Consider the following 17,546-nt stretch of genomic DNA (forward strand, 5'->3'; position numbering starts at 1 on the left):
CCTGTCATAAATTGCTGAATACTCACTCATATTATAGGGGAATCAAGAGTCAATGGTAGTCAGGCCAGTGATTGAAATGAGATTTTCACCAGGACTGGTATTCAGACAGTCTTGGAGATAACATAAAAGACAGAGACCCACCCAGAAATGCAAGACTTAACATTGTAGCTCTTTGTAAAGGTATTAAAATCTCCGAATTCAAGTGTTTCACCCTGCAAAGTAGAGAAAAGACCGCTCAGTATCTATAGCTGTGAATTATCCTTGAATTTTGAAAGCTGTTGCAGTCTCACTAGTAGACCCAATACTCGTAAATTTCATGGTGAAATAACAGCTCAATACATTTTTCTGGCTGTCTTTTTCTAATAATATGAAAACTCTTTGTGATATTTTACATATTGAAAACTAGGGATTTATGTGGTTAACGTTCCCACTCCTGGCTATTTAAGTACTTGGATTTATGGTTTTGCACCTTCCTACCTGTGTGACCCTCAGCAAGTAGATTAATGCTAAGTTTCTTTCTCATAGTATTTTTCTGAGATTTAAATGGTATATATAAAATGCTAGAAATAATATGTAACCCATAGAGACTGTTTTATTAGTACACACTAACACTATTGCTACTGGTGCTACTACGTAATACAATATTTGAACATAACATTTCTGTATAGCTAATACCTGGTTCTATTACTCATCTCCATTGAATAAAATATTGTGAAACAGTTCTTAAAAATATTAGAAATACATACCCATTTTAATTACGCTTGGAATTGGAAAAGAAGTTTGATAACGTTTCGTAAGATCTTTTAAAATTCAGTTTCTTTAATTTAAAATTGCCACTGTTGCCTGGGCATGGTGGCTCATGTCTGTAATCCCAGCACTTTGGGAGACCAACATAGGTGGATCACTTAAGTTCAGGAGTTTGAGACCAGCCTGGACAGCATGGCAAAACCTTTCTTTGGGTAACAGAAAAATTATCTGGGCATGGTGGTGGTGCATATTTGTGGTCCCAGCTACTGGGGAGTCTGAGGTGGGAGGATTGCTTAAACCCAGGAGGCTGCTACGAGCCAACACTGTGCCACCGTGCTCCAGCCTGAGTGGCAGAGTGAGACCGTGTCTCAAAAATAAAATAATTAAACTGTCACTATTTGGGAATAAGAACATAATGTAATTTTTGAAGAAGGAGAAGTTGTCACTTTGAAATAAAGGAGTAATGCTTATTTTTAGGGAGGGTGGTTAATAGCTTTTCACTGATAGTTAACCTACATATGTATTCAATAATTATCATCTAATATTCATATGGAAATGCTGTTTTTAAAGAAATAGGCAGCAGAAAAGGGTGAGACTATTGATGTTGTATGCCGCTGAGGACTACCTCTCAGAATAAACACCGTTACTCCTGCCCAGAAGACAGGGCTAGTTATGAGCTGGCAGCTGGTACAATAGGCCCTTGCACAATTCTTTTCCTTTGGAGAATGTTCTGAGCAGTCAGTCACTTGCAGTTCCAGACCCACAGATGCTGCGTTTCCACAATGCGGAGTTCCTGAAGTTCTTGACCTGACCTGCAGCACTGAGAATGCAGTGAGAATACAAAAGACAATCTTAAAAGGCACCAGACCTTCTTGGCTTGTTGAGTCATTTGCCGGCTATGGAGGATCTGTTCATTATTTGAAGCAATACTGCTTTAGCAATATTTGAGGGAGAGAGCAGGGATTTTATCTGTTGTGGTTAATTGATTTAGCTTGTGGATCACTTGTAGTAGTTAATGAAATTCCATTTCCGTATACCCACGCTGCAGTGTTGGGCTGCTTTTTAGCTCATGCTACGTGGAGAAAGAAGAGAACAGTTTGTTTTATTGGAAAGAAAGAAAAAAACTGAGAATGGGAAGACTGTAGAAGATGAAGCTCAGCACTGATTATTTTGAACAGAAAGAACCAGCGACTTAAAAACCATAAGTTCTGTGCTCTGTAATGTACATTAAGTTAGATAGGCCTCCTGGCTAATGAGTATTAGTCACTTTCAAAATTTTCACTGAATTATAGGTTGGATCCACAGTTTTAATTACAAGGAAGAAATTTAAGCAGATGAATAAGAAAGAACCTAAACTGTATTTTAGTTTCCTCTAAGTTAAAGCTGTAAACCACTTAGCATAACTGCCTTCATATCTCGGACTATCAAATACAAAAAATTAGTAACTCAACTAACTGGCATCTTGAGGTAATGAGTAGATTAGGGATTAGCTGCAGGACCGTGTGTGTGTGTGTGTGTGTGTGTGTGTGTGTCTGTGTGTGTCTGTCTGTGTGTGCGTGTCTGTGTGTGTGTGTGTGTGTGTGCATGTGTGTCTCTTTCTGTCTGTCTGTCTCTGTCTATGTAAGGCCATGTGGTGTCTGCAAATGTCCAGTTGGCAGTAATTATAATAAATAAAAGTGTATCATTTTTTCAAACTACTTTTTTTCTTAAGAACAAAGTATCTGGCAGTTACAGATTTGCTTTCTAGATAACTGTGAAGTGATAATGCCTTAGTTAGGACAGGAAATCTACAGAACATATTGGCTGCGTAGGAGAGTGATTCTGTATTACTTTCACTGCCCTGACATTTGACATGATTGCTACTATCAGAAACTTGAATTACCAGAATTCTCAGTGAGAAAGACACAACCGTTGCCTTTCACTTCTTCAAATGTATTTTCCTCACTTATTCATGAGTTTTGCATTATAAATATCCACATATGCTTATAACTGGCAACTGTGTCGAAGAAGAAGAAAGAAACAAATTCAAGAGGGCACTGGTCTTAGGACCTGATTTTTGCTAGGTCTATTCAGAGTTCTCACTTCTTCACCAAAGACATAATTTTAGAGAAAGACACTGCAGAAGGGACATTGTGGCTTCACTGTCAAATAGTCTTAAATGTTTGTGACTTCTCTCATTTATCAGTGAGGAAATCTCACAAGAATGTGGCAACAGTTACCTTTTTTCTACTGTGTTATTTTGCAGTGTTCCTACTGAAACATTCATGAGAAATGATGAGGCAGATGAATTTTGATGATGATATCTTAATGAAATAAAACCAGCTTATAAAGAGATATTTTGTCTAATTCAGAAGCTAAGTGCCCTATGATGGAGTCTTGCATAAATCTTGGTTTGGTGTTCAAATGAAAGATTATTAAGTTTTTCAGCACTGTTTTGGGATATTTTATTGCTCTGATTTAATTTTTCTTCATTCTTTCTGTGAGTGCATCAGACTTTAAGGATGGACATATCCTAAAATAATGCACGGGGTACAATGAGGTTTTTGCTTAATGTTCATTAACAAAGATCATGGGCTTTATACTGCACACAGGTCCTGATTCATATAGTCTATAGGCAGCATATTAGATAGACCAAATAAAAGGTACTCTGTGGAAAACAGTATTCAAGGCCGGATGTGATGACTCATGCCTGTAATCCCAGGACTTTGGGAGGCAGAGGTGGGCAGATCACTTGAGATCAGGAGTTCAAAACTGGCCTGGCCAACATGGTAAAACCTTGTTCTCTACAAAAAAATGCAAAATTTAGCCAGGTGGGGTGGTGTTTGCCTGTAATTCCAGCTACTGGAGAGGGGTGAGGCAGGAGAATCAGTTGAACCTGGGAGGCAGAAGTTGCAATGAGCCAAGATTGTACCACTGAACTCCAGTCTGAGTGATAGAACGACACTCCATCTCAAAAAAAAAACAAAAACAAAAACAAAAAAAAACTCCAGAACCTCAAAAACATAGTGTTAATTTCACTAAATAAAATATCATTTAGTGAGGACAAATAATTCAGAGTAAGCAGTTTATTAGTCTTTACATGTTCGTACTTCAAATTTATTCTGCCTACAGCGCATGCAGTTTTAAATGTTAGGATTAAAGTGTTTTGGGTTGTCTTAAATAGCCAGTACATGCATTGTTTCTCCAATTAATTTTCTATGTTGCAGCAAAGACTTTGAATAGATACATGTGCTTAAACAAGAGGGTATTGAGGAGAAGTGTGAATTTGTTGTACAGGAGAATATGAAGGCCCTCTAGCACTAGAAAATACTAATAAGGAAAAGATGTGCAGTCAATAAAAGAAACCTTGGAACAATGTATGTGTTGCTCTTTCTCATATATATTTATATATAAAATTTATAAGTTCCTATATATCTTATACATAATAAATACATTCTATATATGTATGTGCTAAACTTTTGGTGAATATTTCTTATGGCTAATGTAAAAACTGCAAACTTGGGAAAGCTTGAGTGTTTCCTATACTTCATTGTGTCAATGGAATTCCATATTTTACCTTATGTGGATGTTAAGACCTGATGTGTTTTCTCAAAGAGGAAAGGTTTCAGAAAATGCAGCATTAGGCCAGTTGCAAAACCAAAAGAGATGCACTGTGCAATTTTTGTAGATTAGATTTTCCTAACTTGGGGTTTCTTCCCTGTGGTGTCAGAGGCACTTTGTGTGCAGCAGGTGAGACTTTATTTTCAGGGGAACATGTTTACCTTCAGTAAAATGCAGCCACTGTAACAATCTAGTCCATCCAGAGATAAGGGTTGTAGTGCTGCTTCCCTTTTTGATATTATTACTAGTGTCAACAGTGTAGAACTGTTTAAACCTGCCAGATGTGCATTTTGATGACTCCATTCCATGTGCCACACATGAGCGATAGAAAGTGTGGAAGGTGCAGTGCTTCTTAGAGTGTGGGCACTTGCATGGAGGGATTCACATCTGCTTATGAAATAGCCCCCTCTGAGTTTCAGAAGCAGAAACGAGAAACTAAAGTGCTTTCTTGAAGTGTTTCCATGCACCCATGAAGAGTGTATTACATTTGATACTAATATTAGTTACTGAGGTAGAAATCAGGTAGAGAGAAGAGAAATAAAGGAATAGCTCTTTTCCTGGTGCTATTTCCTCAGGATGCTGCTCTGAGTGTTTAGGGGGAAAAAGCAAACACACGAGTTACTGATGAGACAGCTGTAAACAGGGGAAGTGACAGATGTAATGAAAGTCTCAAGGCCTGTCCTAGAAGAGGTCCCAGCACTGGTCATGTGAGCATTATTTACATGAAGGCGAACAGATGGATATATTTGATCTAATTCTGTGGGGTCCCTACCATCAGAATTCTGTTTAGTGTTTTGAATCTGCGCTTAAGAACACATGTATTTCTGATGCTTTTGCAGCAGAAACTTCCAGATCTTGTTTTTTTCTCAGGACTTAACGCTGTCAGAATAATGTTAAAAATGGTGCTTTATTATTTAATATAGTTGTTTCCATTGTGTTGCAATTAATTTTTGTGACATGATGATTTATTTCACTAGGCACGCTACAGAACAACCAAAAGAGATAAACTAGGTTTGATACTTTATGCTGTTTGAGGAGGAGAGAGGTTAAAGAACTTAAACAACCCTTTTCTGATAGTTTGGAAAAGTACAATTTTCAGAAACTGATGTCAACATGCCATGCCAACAAGATGGTGAGACTGGTCCCATTGACTTAAAAACGTGATAATAAAAATGGAAAATCAGCAAATCTTTGCAGTCCTGCCAATACTGATATTGATATATAAAAGCTTACCTTCTGGAATATTAAGGTCTGTCTCTAATTTATATAATCTGTGAAGATTCTTCCCACCTCCTTTTTTTTTTTCAAACTATAAAACCGACCCTTAATATGTTATTCTTCTGTCTCTCACAGTCTTTTCAGAAGTATTTGTATATTATCCTGAAGATTCCTTTTATAGCTACAGCCTACCCATGCAAATTTGAAAAGAATTGTTGTAATAGATCTACAGAATGTAATAGTTTATTTAACTGACTTAACTCGTGACCACTATAACCACCTCATGTTTAAGATCATAATAATTAGCCTTGGTGAAGACCGCAGGCAGGTTTGTCTTGAAGTGGGTGAAGCTTAAAACATTCTCTGGCCGTCATTGAGAACTAGCAATGTGATCATGTGAGCATACGTTTTTGTTAGAGTTGCAAATTGGTTATTATCACTATTTGTATTCCAACTCTGCTTCTGTCACGTGTCACCTTATAGCTATGCTGTTGAGGTGATGTGACCATTTGAGAAATCATGTAGAGGAAAATAGATCTTGTTGTGTTAAGTGGGATATATTGATGTGATCTGCAGTCCCTTGTTATATTGTAAGGTGACAACATGTGATGTCAATGCATCTCACTCAACCCAATGAGATCTATTGGGTCTACATTACAGTCACTGTGGCTATGTTATGAGTAGCTGTTCCATCATGAAAATGTCTCCTAGGAATAATCCTATAGCTGACTCACTTGTTAGTACAACACTAACACCAGGTTTTAGGGCCAGAGGTTCTCTCTGACATCATGCGACACTTGAAGTAGGCAGGTAGGGGAAGAGCGCCTGGGTTTGAAATAAATGAAGCCAGAAGCTAGTCTATGGAAATTTCTTCGAAATGCTGCAGCTCTTAAGAAACTTGATTGCAAGTTTTCTCAAACTTGGTACAGACTGAAAATATTACGTGGCCTTACCAAACATCCAGCTGTAAAAATGGAAGAAACTTTTCTAAATTATCAATAACAACAAGAAGAACAAAATTCTATCAACTGTGTCAGACAATAAATTATCTTCTCTTATCTCTGAAAAATTCTCTTTGTGAAATTGTGGTCTATGTGAAAAGGTCAAAACTTTGTCTTTCTTTAAATACGGTATCCCAAATCATTAAGTTTCAAGTCTCACAAACCTTGTGTCTTCCCCTTGCGAGGTCTCATTTGGCAGCAGGTGGATAGGTGCAATGTATCTATAATCCTTATATTGGTTTACAACTATGATGAATAAATGACATTTTAGATTTTTTAAAAATAAAAAAGAATTTTAAAAAAAAAAAACTGTGCAACTTTAAATAGAGGTTCAAATAATTAATCCTGAAGTATTACTCTTTTTGGTGTGATTCTATTAAATACTGTCCAGTTTTCTTCACCACAAAAGAATCCCTCAATTTGATGAGACTGAGTAATACTGATCATATTGATGTCAGTGATTCTGACCCTGGGCTGCCATTGATCTTGGCACCTGCCACTATTGATCATTTCCGGTTCAGATAAGAACTATAAACAACTATGTTTGAAATGCAAGTCACTGTTAGCATTTTTCCTTCTCCTTAGTTCCAGTCCTCCCTTCCATCTCTCTCTTGGATTCCTCTGTCAAGCTTGTCATAGTGCCTTGCTCAGAGCAAGTGCTCTATAAGAATTTATTTGGTGAATTACAGTAGTTATTTTATTTAACTACATGTTATTGTTACTTCCATGTCCACCCATCCATAAGCGCAGCTACAGAGCAGAGACCGTGGTACATTCATTCTGGCAACCACAGTAATGCATTTTGTATGGCCAGAACTCAATACAAGTTGTGATGGTAGTGATGAAGGTGGTGAGACTGTTCTACAAAAACAGAGCCTGGTTAACCAGGTTAATATGGTAATTTTTTGCTCATTTAGTCAATATGCTTGTCACCTCACTTCCTAATTCCAGGCATTAACTATCAAACCATACTGAGCCATACTCTATTAGAACCTATATATGAACATACTATATTAGTAACTTAGAAAGTGTTGCAGCTAGACTCAAATCTTTTTATTGAGTATGATTTCTTTGAATTTCTTGCTTCTGTTTTCTGTTTCTACATGCACATTTTATGTGAATAAGATGAACATTAGTGGATTTATCTACATCTCTTCATTTCTATTCTACAGCAATAGCTCCTTAGAGTAATATCTGAAGTTATAGTAATTTTCTTCATATCAGAGAGTTTCTAACTATGTTAATGGAAGTTAGACTGGTTGCAGAGACATCCGTGAGAACTACCTATGCTATACCATTTAAACAATTTATTTGATCTCTCTTTAGCTTACCTGCTCATGCCTTTGGAACATTGATGTTGACCTTGTTGGAACTTTGTCTATAATCATGATAAGTCCCTCAGTATAATCTAACAGAAAATAACATTTAAATTTCCAAGTGATTTATTAACACTGGATACTTTGTGATGTGCTGGGTGCCCTTCTTAGCAAAGAGATACTCTTATGACACTGTAGTCACATATTATTTCTTTGACTTCCCAATGCATAATGATGTTATATTTTTTAAATAATAAAAGGAAAATAATGGCGGCATAAACAGTAGATAATACTGAACACTGCCTGTTGCCTGATACAAAGAGAGGAATAATCTTTGAAAGCAGTAAGAAAGAGTAAAAATTCATCAGCCATCAAACTGCAACCCTGTTTTTAAAAGTAGCTATGTGAACTCAGCCCTGCATCTGGGCTTCTGTTTCCTCACGTGGAAAATCAGGACCCCTGTTTCTTTACCTGACCTACTTCTAATCATCCTTTAAGACTTGCCTTAGTTATCCTTTTGTCTGGGAAGCCGTTGCTGACTCCTGGAGAAGGCTGGGCTCTTCCCTTGCTCTAGGAACTTCCTGTGCATACTCCACCAAAGCCCTTATGACTTTCTTTTGAAACTATTTTTATATCTCTTCCTCTTTACAGCATGAGTCTGTCAGGAGCAGGGACCATGCCTTTGTACCACCAGTGTGGCTGGGAGAAGGGCCTAGGGAAGCAGGAAAGGAAAGTTTAGGGGAACACAAGATGAGTTCACATTCCACCTCTGAACCTAGATCCTGGCTCGAATGCTGACTAGTCCTGTAGCCTTTGCCGGGTTACTTGATTTACGTAGGTCTTGTTTTCCCTTGTGGAATGAGGAGAATAATGGCTGCCTCATCAGTGCTATTGTCGGAATAAATTTCAATAATATTTGCTAAGCCCCTGATAAAGTGTCTGGCATAGAGAAAGCACTTAATTAATGCTTCTGTTACTGTCATTAGCCAAATATATTTTTGTTGGAATAAACCTAACATTGCATTATATGATTTTTAAGGTACTTTTCAGATATTAGTCTATGGTCATTCTGCTCTGTTTACTAAAATATCAACAAATACGTCTAGTCTTCTGGATTTGGATATGGGGATAAAATGGCCATCTGTTAAAAACAGTATGCTTATGTTGTCTGGGTGCATTGTTAAGAACTGTGAAGGGTCTGAGATTTTTACCCTGTTTTTAAGCTAATACATTAGCCTGCATGGTTTCTTGAATGCTGACAGAAGACGCTAGACCTTTGGATCACAGACAAAGGAAAGTTTAGTACTCACAAGGAGAGTAGTGGACAAGGTATTAGCATTTGTGTGGGTTTACCGAGCCCTGATTCCCACATGTTGAATGAAAGAGAGTCTGGTGATGTTTATACTTCAGGGGGAGAAAACTTGAGCTTAGGGAACCCCAGGCATTTATAATGCACAGTAAGCATGCCTGACCTTTGGCCCTAAGTGAGACATCATCCTTATGATACTGGATGGTAAACAAACTTTTGCTCTACAGGAAGATAATATCTCTCTCTTCTAAGGCTTTCACTATAGGAATGTCCTTAAGACCATACTGAAGTCTTTCAGGAGTCTTTCAGAAGCAGGGACCATGCCTTTGTACCTAAAGGCCTTCGATGCCTTTACTCATAACAAGTACAAGTACACCAAAGGCCTTTAGATACATAACAAAGCCTTTGTATCTAAAGGCCTTCGGTGCTTTTACTCATAACAAGTACAGGAACACAAGAGATGCAGAAAGAATGGTCTGTCAACATGGAGATTTGTATTTTTATGGATTAGGTTTATAACTTTCATCAGATTTTTAAAAAAATTATTTGAGACAGGGTCTCACTGTCACCCAGGCTGGAGTGCAGTGACGTAATCATGGCTCATTGCAACTTCCACCTCCTGGGCTCAAGTGATCCTCCTTGCCTTAGACTCCCCAGTACCTGGGACCACAGATGCAAGCTGCCGTACCTGGCCAATTTTTGTGTTTTTGGTAGGGAGGAAGTTTCACCATGTTGCCCAGGGTGGTCTCTAACTCTTCAGCTCAAGTGATCTGCCTGCCTTGGCCTCCCGATATTTGAAAGAAAAAGTTTAAGTTTCTAAGTTCAAAGTCATTATTTAGATGGTTACATATCTAAGAACGTAGCAAGAAAGATACCTCACAGAAGACATCATGAGACAGAGAATGAACCATGGCAAAGAATAGGTTTCTCTAGAAGAAGAGATTATTAATTATTACGCTTATTGAAAAACTTAGCATATAAAAAGAGAACCAAATTCACTTTTAAATATTGGATATGTAGGTGGCAGGGAGGGGCTGCACACTCCCTGCTCACCCCCCGCACTTTTTTTTTTTTTTTTTTTTTTGCAATACATTGTTGCAAGGTTTTTGATGTGTGCTATACGTAACAGAAAAGTCAAAGTTTACTCCTTTATTCACAATTGAATTTTCATTTCCAATTCATATTATTGAAATGTATGATTCTGACTTTCTCCATTTGCATCATTTTATTTTTAACATTCTTGTAAGCAAACTATTATAAATACCATGACAAATTATTTTATCCTTTTAGCTCAGTAATGGTGACCTCTGTCACTTGAACCACTGTTCAATGTATCGTCAAACAGCAAAGATTAAAGCATAGGGCATTTTATGGAATTAGTGACTATCTAAGAGCTGATAGTCTTATGCCAAACCAGTCATTAGCACCCAGTAAATGTTACACTCTGAAAGCATTATTATGTTTATGTAACAAAAGTAAGAGACAAAAACAGATGGCTTAAATAAAAATACTGCTAATCCAGGGTTTCTCAACCTCAGCACTGTTTCCATTCTGGATCAGATAATTCTTTGCTGTGGGGAGCTGTCCTGGGCACTGTAGGATGTTTAGAAGCATCCCTGGCCTGTACCCACTAGATGCCAGTAGCATCCCCCGAGTCATCGCAGTAAAAATGTTTCCATACATTCCCAATGTCCCTCAGGGACATAATCACCTGCAGTTGTGAAACACTGTGCTAATCCCACTTTAAAAGTGAAAACAATAGTGTATCAATGAATAAGAAGGCACATAGAGAGTGTTGCATAATCCTGATAAACATTCACGGTCCCAGAAAGAAGTTAATGCTTCCATAGTTTGAGAGATTCCAAAATTACCTCTTTGCCAGTTCTTACTCCTGGATGTGATCTGTTATAGAGTGTGGAGGGCGGCACAGAGGACTGGAATTGGGTTCTTGCCTTTTTCCTACTGCACTGGAGTTCTGTGATTTGGGGTCTAGTCAGAATTTTTCCTGAGTTGTTTCTTTGTAAGAGAGGAATCAACCCTGTCATGCCTACCATAAAGAGTTGCTGAAGATCAAATCAGATCGCTTAAGTAAAAATGACTTGAAAAGCCCAAAGAGATCTATAATTGTTAGGACAAGAAAAAGTAAAATGATTTTAAGAATTTCTTGAAAATTTTAGAGCATTCCTTGAAATAACTAGAAGAACCCTGGGGCATTGCAAAAAAAAAAAAAAAAAAAAAAAAAAGGATTTGAGAATCACTGTTTTTGAAGATGCCCTTTAGCCCCGCTGAGCTCGCGCTTCTGTGTTCTTCTGGGTTGCCATGTGCTGAGTAGCCGTGACAGAAGGCACAGTTGAAGGAGTGGTGGAAAGGCTTGGCTGACAGCGGCAAGGAAGCAGCCCTCAGTGTTCAGAAAGCACAAGTACTTTGTTCATGTTTCCTCCGTATCCAAGAAGTATCTGTAAATTGAGTCACTAGAGATTTTAAAAAGCAGAAAAAGTTAATATCATAAATTTACCAAAAATGAATATTGTTGCTTTAAATAATCATATCTGAATTACGTTGTGCTGTTATATGTCTTTTATTTATTTATTTATTTGGCATTTCAAAACGGGCTTTATTATTTTTTTTTCTTCAAAACGGGCTTTAAATTCTTATCAGGGTGCCACACAAAGGAGCTGGGGTGAGAACTTGGTACATGTGAGTGTGGGGCTGGGGTGTCCTGAGAGAGAAAAAGGGGACCCATCTGTCAGGGCAGCTGGGGTGCCCCACCCCCACCCTGGGACTAGGGAGAAGAGTAGAAGTCCTCTCTGGAGGGTCCCAGGGCTAAGTGGGAGCCAGCCCTCCCTTCGAGATAGATCATCGGGGAGGGAACCAAGAAGCAGCTCCCACGGTGGCAGGGGCTTCCTCAGTGGTACTTCTGATAGCTGGGATAGCCTGGGGCTGGGGTACTGTCCTTAGGGGGCAGCTGGCTGGGGTCCTCCAGGAACGGGGGTGCATTTCGGAACTGCTGGACCGTGTAGTGAGTGAGGAGGATGCCAACACCCTCAATGAGGGCCAACAGGATGCCCTCCATCATCGCTGAGCCCATCATGGCCAATGGACCACTGTGGGCAGCCAGCACAGCCCCGGTCAATACTCCACTGGTGATAGAGTTCCAGGGATCCTTCTTACCCTGAAGCCGCACCAGGCCACAGTCAATGGTGGAGAACAGGCCCCCCCACACTGCAAAGCTGCCTCCAATCTAGGGGGCTCGGATCCTCACAGCACTGGCACTACCTCTCAACGGTGCCGAATTCCAACAGGAGCATTGCGGAAACCCTTGATGGCCTGGAAGACTGCACCACCGATGACACCCATAGAGAAGGCTCCTCCTCAATCATCCACAGTTCACCATGGGCAAGGCTCCAGAGCCTACTCCTCCGTGGTGCTGGCGTCCGGCTGCGCAGTCGGACCACGCCCTCCATATGTCTTTTATTAGCGAAAAATGCCTTGTACATTTTATTTAGCTTTATTTTGGGTCAAATATGAACGTCTTTTCTCTATCTGATGCTATAACTTTTATTAAAAATGCAGAATTGCAACAAACTTTTCCCGCTTTCAAATGTTTAGAGCCAACTTCTCTTGCCTGAAATGAATATAAACACCTGAACTTCGAGGGCTGGAATAATTTAGTCTCAGTTTAAAATGGGTCTTAAAGCTAGATGACCCAATATCTAGTTTAGTTCAAAAATCCTATTTCCAGAACTCTGACAGATGGTTATGAAGTCAGTCTCTGATCTTTTACCTTTCCTTGGTATGGTATATGTTGGAATAAATTTGTCTGTGAGAAAACTGAGGCATAGATGGGTTAATTGTATCCAAGATCACTTGGCTAAGTAATAAAGCCAGAGAGTGACCCATTCTTTCTGTATCCACAGCCCTTCCTTACACCCTAAATCATTTGGCTTCCTTAAGTTTATTCCATGGCTGGATAACTTATTTTAGAAAGTTATTTTTCATAATGCACTGAGATCTGTGTCCCCATATTGCCATTAAAAACAAAAACAGGGCCAGGTGCGGTGACTCACACCTGTAATCCCAGCACTTTGGGAAGCTGAGGCAGGAAGATCACTCGAGCCCAGGGGTGTGAGGTTGCAGTGAGCTATGATGGCATCACCGTGCTGGAGCCTGGATGACAGAGTGGGATCTTGTCTCTAAACAAATAAAAATTACATATTTGTAAAACTTTTGTTCTTGTATCTGGAGTATGAGACAATGTATCTAGTCTCACTCTTCCAAATGACAACCCTTCAGGTATCTGATTGTACTTAATGACTGGCCCTCCCACATAATTGCAACGCAATTTGATCTTTTTCAAACTGAATGTATCTCCTCCTCCTAATAGTACCCGATTTAGCACAATTGTCATATACACTATGCTCCGGGTTGATCTTTTCTGACTGTTGAATACCTGTCCAGTTCCCTACATACAGGATTGAAACCAGTTCTGGAACTTGTGTTTGAAACTTTGCCTTACCATTGGTGTTAGTGTTACCTATATTTGACTGGACACTACAATTATTAATTGTATTTCCGTTTTCTCCTTTTTAACTGCCACATCTCATTTTTTGCTTGCATTATGATTGTCAAAAATTACAAAACCTTGTGAATTCTCCTTTAAGCAAATGTTTTATTTTATATTTGATATTTTTATAGTAAGATTTTCTATAAAGCAGGTTAAAGTTTCAGCTTGTAGATTAGATCCATCATTTCTATTTTAGGTGTTTTCATGTTTTAAAATTTCCTCACAGATTCTATTTCAAATTTGATAAGTATGTCTTCATCTAGCTGTACAATTACTACATAATTATTCAAGTGTTTTGGATAAGACAAAATTATAAATATTATTTTTGTTTTTTCCCATTAATTATTAAGCACATGTCTGTTTCAGGGAAATGTAATCTATATGTTTGATTCATCATCCCATAATTTTTCAAAATGTAATTTTGTAAGAGCCATTGAACATCAGTCATTTTTATGATGTGTTTATGTTTATTCCTAATACCGGAAGGTCATGTTTTATTATAAATAAATGACTACATGTTAAACATGTCTTGTCTAAGACATAAACTTGGTTAACTAGTCTCTGCCACCTACCACTGGAAAAATGTATTTTTATGCCAGATTGAGCTACCTCCTTAAAATAAACTAGGCAGATTTGCACTAATGTAGAACTTCCAGAACTGGTACAGTGCTGTTCTTTCACTGGCTCATAGATTAAGACAAATCAAGCTTAAAAAGGATATCAATAAGCAATCAACAAAAGGTATAGAATAAGAATAGGTTGTTTATTGTCATGTACAATAGATTGTACATGAAAACATTATGAATATTATATATGGAGAACCATACTTAAGGCGTTGGAAATATTGGACCAGCATACTGGGCTTCAAGCTATTGAAAGGGTTCCATACTTTATGAAATCTTGACCTATTAATACTTCAAGAGAGCTCAGAATAAGGGATAAATGGTAGTTCTGCCAGCAGATAATAGCCAGGGTCCAAGAAGGAAGACAGAAGCCACTCTGATTATTCCCCCCCGACTCCACCTTTTTTTTTGAGTTGGAATCTGACTCTGTTGCCCAGGCTGGAGTGCAATGGCTTGATCTCAGCTCACTGCAACCTCTGCCCCCTGGGTTCAAGTGATTCTCCTGCCTCAGCCTCCCGAGTACGTGGGATTATAGGTGCCTGCCACCACACCCAGCTAATTTTTGTATTTTTAGCAGAGACGGGATTTCACCATGTTGGTCAGGCTGGTCTTGAACTCCTGACGTCAGGTGATCCATGCATCTTGGCCTCCTAAAGTACTGGGATTACAGGTGTGAGCCATCACGCCTGGCCTGAGCCACTGTACCCAAGCTGATTTTTTTCAAAAGGTGGTATATAATATTGGAAAATTGTTGCACATTGAAAATAAAAATTGTAAAAGAGGAAACTAGGCTTTAGGAACAGCAAAAAATTACTACCAAGTTTATACTGGGGAGCCAGAGGGAGGAGGTGGGGTTACCAAGGCCACTGGACTGCAGCTGGAATCATGTGAGCCTGCCTGGCATGAGGTGGACCGAGTAGAGGCTGCTGCCTAAGACACCTGGCAAAGCTGGGAAAGACGAGAGAGAAACTCAAATAGCACAAGTTTCATAGATGTTGAAATTTAGATGTGGCTGATGAGGGCTGGTTTTACTAGTATCTCTATTTTTTCAATATGCTTGTAATTGTCTACAGTAAATGTTAAAAGACACACACACACACACACACACACACACACACACACACACACACACACACACACACACACACACACACACACACACCCCCGTGCCTCCCACATTCTCATTAAACCTCCATCGGCTCCTCTCTCAGCAGCAGAACTCACCTGGAAGGTGACTGCTAGAGAAGCCTGAGGAACTTGACCTCCAGGGATCAGCGTACATCAGAGATTAGCAGAGCAGGGGATGGGCAAAGAAAGGACATGTCTAAAGCAGAGTGGTTGCAAGACACCCCCCACCCAGGGCAAATGAGGCAGTGGCTCCCCTCCTGCTGTTCACACAAAATTCTCACTAGAATTTCCAGTTGCTCTCTAAGACTTTCTGAATCCCCCCAAGGTACCCTCTATTTAAATCTAATTTTGTGGGATTGGAGACAAAACAATGTGACTGTTTGACGGCCTCTGACTGTGAAGCCCACGGTGAGCCTTTGGACATTGCAGTGTCCGCTTAACACAACCATGCTTTTTACATACTTCTAGTTTACTTCCATTTACATGAATTATACATAGTAGAGTCTATGAGTACTTAGATATTTCAGACAAACTCTACTTTAGTTGGAATATTCATGGTTGTAGTTTGGATTACTTACCTGGCATAGAGAGTGAGCATTTGGGCAAGGAATGATTGTAATTAAAACTTTTCGTGTTACAAATTAATGGCTTTCAGCACATATTGGTTGCACATTTAGTTGATAATAGGAAAAGTCATACTCAAGTTTTTATACACACAGCCATAAAGATTGAAAATTGAATAAGTGGGTGTTGAACAATGAGAACACATGGACACAGGGAGGGGAGCATCACACACTGGGGTCTGTTGGGGGGGGGGAGCTAGAGGAGGAGGCACAGCTTGGGGAGGGGAGTTGGGGAGGGATAACCTGGGGAGAAATGCCAGATATAGGTGATGGGGAGGAAGGCAGTAAACCTCACTGACATGTATGTACCTATGCAACAAACTTACATGTTCTTCACATGTACCCCAAAACCTAAAATGCAATAAAATGTATTTTAAAAAAATTAAAATATAAAATTAAAAAAGATTGAAAATTGAAACAAAACAGGAGTGTCCCAGCCACCTAGTTATTTGAATTAACATGTAAGATATCGCTGTCATGTTGGAATGCATCTTTATACTGATTTTGTATTAAAGAGTGGGTACTTGGTTCTTAAAAAGATGGAATTTAATATTAGCAATAGCACTTTTCCAAGTAAGGAAACTCTAAAGGCTTTTCAAGGGCCTCCAGGTATGGTTGTGCAGGTGGCATATTTCCGGAATGGTCTCCACCAAGGGGCCATCTTTTTCTCACTCAGAGAAAGGCTCTCTAAGTGCAAGCAACAGTCGTGGCCTCCAACACTGACAGAACCAGGGAGAAAATATTGCTGGGAACAGTTTTGTGACCTTTTCTAAAGAAGAAGTTTAGGATCAATATTGGGATTCTAAGAGATACCGGTGAAGGCTTTCTTGGTTCTGAGCAAGACAGAACCACTTGCTAGTTTTAGATTTCCAGGTTTGCCTATTTTCATTTAGCCAAGAATACTTTATATATTTATTTTTACAACATTGTGGGTAAATCTGATTAATCCTTTGTGGAATAGCAAAACCTTTAATTACATTAAGATCAAGATGGAATCACAAAGTGTTTTTCTGTTCTCCATTGATTAAGACTGTGATATGTTCCTAGTGCACGTGCACTAATGTACTAAGGTATGTTTGTACTCATATACAAGTTAATATTTGTGTGTTTTACAGAAGCTAAAGTATTTTAATCACTTGGTCAAAGAAACTCACGTAAGCACTGAATGTAGATGTTTAAAACACAGCGTGATTTATTTATGCAAAGGTAAAGCTGTCTACACACGTCAGAAGAAATTTTTCAACATAGATGGTTTTAAAGAATGGATGGCAAGTATTAGCAGGAGTGATGCTTGCAGGTGCTGCCTTCAGATGGGGTCAAGACCCAGATCTAGCACTGGCCTAATTAACTTAACCTCCCTGCGCCTCAGCGCTATAAAATGGGAGCGTCGCTAATAGTACCATCCTTTGAGGTTTTT

At 39.0% G+C, this 17,546-nt stretch overlaps 1 protein-coding gene and 1 pseudogene across 13 annotated transcripts in view; one reads left to right on the forward strand and one right to left on the reverse strand.

Moving 5' to 3' along the window:
• SOX5 (SRY-box transcription factor 5) overlaps positions 1–17,546 on the forward strand; it is a 1,011,218-nt gene that overhangs the window by 258,482 nt on the left and 735,190 nt on the right. The window lies entirely within an intron of this gene.
• On the reverse strand, positions 11,790–12,631 carry LOC116555580 (annotated as a pseudogene). The gene has a single exon (XR_004270589.1). The product of XR_004270589.1 is annotated as a mitochondrial import inner membrane translocase subunit Tim17-B pseudogene (transcript).

The sequence above is a fragment of the Sapajus apella genome, unplaced genomic scaffold (genome assembly GCF_009761245.1).
Source record: "Sapajus apella isolate SASKATOON/1434 unplaced genomic scaffold, GSC_monkey_1.0 scaffold2, whole genome shotgun sequence".
NCBI classification, from domain to species: domain Eukaryota; kingdom Metazoa; phylum Chordata; class Mammalia; order Primates; family Cebidae; genus Sapajus; species Sapajus apella.